Source organism: Pteropus alecto, unplaced genomic scaffold (assembly GCF_000325575.1).
Source record: "Pteropus alecto unplaced genomic scaffold, ASM32557v1 scaffold30, whole genome shotgun sequence".
NCBI lineage: Eukaryota > Metazoa > Chordata > Mammalia > Chiroptera > Pteropodidae > Pteropus > Pteropus alecto.
In genome coordinates this window covers 2407900-2411626 of record NW_006429782.1, presented here as the reverse complement: position 1 = coordinate 2411626, position 3727 = coordinate 2407900, and positions in this window count along the sequence as shown.

Sequence of the window (3727 nt, the reverse complement as noted above, 5' to 3'; positions counted from 1 at the left end):
TAAAAACCAGTGAATGTAAAGTGCCGGACCAGGCCCAGCCTGGCACGGGTGTGGGCCTGTGCCCAGCCGGGCTCCAGCGGGCCATACCAAAGTCTGCCCCCTGGGGCGGCCCGCCCAGGAGACCCTACGTGGCCGTCTCGTCTTGTTACCCTGTTTATACAGGGCTGTTCCTCTGCTTCCTTTCGAGGGGGGTCTCAGGTGGGAGGGGAGGGTCCCCCAGTCCCCTCCAGGGTCTTCTGGGGAGTCTGCACTACTGAGACTCATCGGCCTTGACGGGAGTGGCCACGTCGCACATGGTGGGACCGAGGTGGGGGCCGGGGCTCCCCCAGGACCGAGGCCGTCCAGGCAGCCAGGATTGTAGGAGGCGAGACAGAGTGAAAGGAAAAAAAATTAAAAACCAACAAAAAAAGCAAAAATCCTATTTTTTGAGAAAGAAAGATATTTATATTTGCAGTTTTATTTTAAAAAGTTATTTAAGCTGAGGAAGCAGCCTTCCTGGAATGGGGTGTTGGCTGGCACAGGACGGGTCAGGGCCTGGGGGCTTGGGCGCCCAGGAGTCATAACCTCAGAGTTAAGACTAGCTCGCACTAAATACATAGATTTACATGGGGGGTGGGGAGCAGGGCCAGGAGATGGGGCCGGGGAGACCCTCAGCCCACGGCCGGGGCTGCCTGGAGGGCATGGCCAGGGGTCCTGATGCCCAGGTTCCCCACTACCCCTCCCAGGCCCAACACGAGGTGCCTTGGACTTTGGGGGGCCAGGCCTGGCGAATGGGGGGTTGGGGGCGGCGCCTCTGGGGGCACAGAGCACAGACATTCCATAGACTGTATTTGAGAGTCTTTATAAAATGTGGGAGATTAAAAAAAATCAATTGATAAAAATGCACTTTTGGGGGGTGGGGGGAGAAGCTTTAAAAGTAATAAAAACAAAAAGAGAAAAGATGATGAAAAACCAGACAAAAAAAAATCATTTTTCTTGTACATAAAAAAACCACTAAACGCAGCCTGTTACGACCGCTGCCTGATTTTGATGTTGTGTTTTGTTGGGGAGATTGGGGAGCAGGGATGGGGGGTTTGGGTGGTCCTTCCCCACGCGTTGGGCCCCTCGTCCACACCACTGGGGACCCCCTAACTGGGTTCTAGCGAGTGGACCCCAAACTCAGCCTGATGCTTCCTGCCAGGCCTGGGAGGTGGAGTGGGGCAGGGAAGGGCAGGGATGCAGGGACCCTGCCTCTGGGCTCCGGGATGGGGTGGGTGTCACTGTCAATGTCAGTGCCTGGGCCCCTACAGAGGAGGGGACACCCCCAGGCTCAGGCAGGTGGCTCCAGGAAGGGGGATGGTGGGGACGGGCAGGGATAACCAGCCTGGCCAGCTCTTCTGTCACCCGTAACTACAAGGTTCCTGGAGGCCCTGGGCAGGGTGGCCTCTGCCAGAGAACCCCAAGTCTGCCAGAGGCCCCTAGTGACATGATCGAGGATCAAGCTGGGTGCTCGCCCCATATCCCCAGGGAGGAAGTTGGGCTGGGGCCCACTTACTGAGGCAGGGGTCCAGGTTGGGGAGACCAAACGAGGCTGCTTTGGGGGCCCTGGGGAGAGCCCCCCTCCCTGTTCCAGTCATACTCAAGCCAGCAGGGCCCGGGTGGGGGTGGGTGACAGGGACACCAGGGGGCACAGGTGGCCATGGTCACGGCCTGTGAGGACCAGCTGGGCTCTGGGAAGTGGGCCACAGGGGATCCATGGGGCCTGGCCTGGCCCTTGGCAGGAAACATCACCAAGTGGAGGGCTTGGGGAGGGATTTGGGGTGACATCTGGGGTGGGGGGGTCCTCCCTCAGCACAAGGGTGCTCACCTGTCCGCATTCAGTTGGTCCACGGTTGCAGATGGGAACCCAGGTCTCTGGTTCTCGCCGGGTGGCGGTGGGGGGCAGCGCTTCCAAGGCCGACCGCCGCGAGGGACGCCAGAGGCCCCCGATCGGGACGGCGACAGAAGCAGCTCCCTCAGCCCCTCAGCCCACGCGGCCTCCTCGCTCACGCTCCTGCATCCCCTCCACCGAGGAGACAGGCTTCGGTTTTTAGTCGAGGGAGCATTCACCTGCAATTCACCCTTGTAAAACCAGTGGTGGTAGCACGTTGGAAGAACTGTGAAACGTCACAGAACATGGTCACCCCGAAAAGGAGCCCCGTCCCCATTGGCAGTCGCTCCCATCCCCGCCCCCAGCCTCTGACCACTACTAACCCACTTCCTGCCTCCATGGACGTGCCTGTTCTGGACGTTTCACAGAGACGGAGTCACACACCGTGGGGCCCGTGTCTGGCGTCCCTCGCTGAGCGTCTTGTTCGAGGTCCGTCCACGTTGTGGCAAGAGTCGGCGCCTCCCTCTTTTCCGTGGTCGAGTGACACTCCGGTGCATGGATGGACCACGTTTTATCCAGTTTTCAGCTGCTGGACACTGGGCTCATTCCTGTCTTTTGGCTTTTGACTGATGCTGCTATGAGTATCACGTGCAAGTTTTCAGGTGGATGCAGGTTTTCGTTCTCCCTGGGGGAAGATCTGGGGTGGAATGGCCAGGTCAGACGGGACTCCACGATGAACTTTCTGGAACCGCCAGACCGTTTCCACAGTGGCTGCCCCATCCTACACTCCCAACCACACGCCTGAGGGTCCCAGCCCCTCCCCATCGTCACCAGCACCTGTCACTCTGCCCGCAGCCCTCCTAGTGGTTGTCATCCGCATTTTCCTGGCATCCAGCCTCTTTTTGGGAGCTGGGATGCCAAGTGCAGCCCAGAAGACTGGACGCTGGGCCCAGCAGTGAAACCTTCTACACGTGACCAACGTGGCGCCTTTTGAATCCTGGATGGCACACAGCGGAAGGGAAAGAACTGGATGGGGCCAAGTTTTGGTCCTTGGTCCCCTCACCCCCCAGCCGACGCCCCCACGCACAGAGAGGCTGACGCCTTGGTGGCTTCACCTTGACCTTTTTATTTGTGTTTTTTAAAAACAATTAAATTAGAATACAAATATTAGAAAACAGCGGCCCTCAGAGGGGAGCCGGACCGCGCGACGGAGTTTATACAGTAAAACTGAATTTGCCCTCGACCAGATTTATGTCCCTTTCGTCTTTAGACCTGAAATGATATTGCTTCCTGACAGGAGAGTTGTTTATACAAAGGAAAATTATCCTGGGGCTGGGAGGAGAAAGGATGGGGAGGAAGAAAAGCAAAACAGAAGGGTGAGCAGAGGGGGTCTGGGGAAGCAAGCGTGGCCTCTGGAAGGCCGGGCACCCAGCTGCGGGTCCCTGGAGGCATCTGGGGCGCCACGGACGCCCCTGTGGTCGCTGGACCCCCGAGGCCCGGCACGCAGCTGCGGGGCAGCCCCCAGCCCAGTCCTGCTGGAAGACGAGTGAGGCTCCTGGGGCAGGGGGTGCCGGGTAGGCCTTGTACCCGTCGGAAAACCCAAGAGCAAGAAGAGGGGGAAGGAGCCGCCCCGAATCGAGAGGGCGGGGTGAAGCCCCCGCGGCCCCTCGGAGATGGCCGCCCCCCCCGTGGCGGCACCTGCGCTGCTCCGTAGGGAAGTGAACCTGAATTGGAGTTACCGAGGTAGCTGGCGAGAAAACTGAGACCCCCCCACGCCACACGCTGCAGCACCCTGGGACCCCGCCCGCCGCAGGGGGTCCTGGCCACGTGCTGGGTCTTCAAAATACCAAGTTATTGCACTTTCAAAAAATACAACAC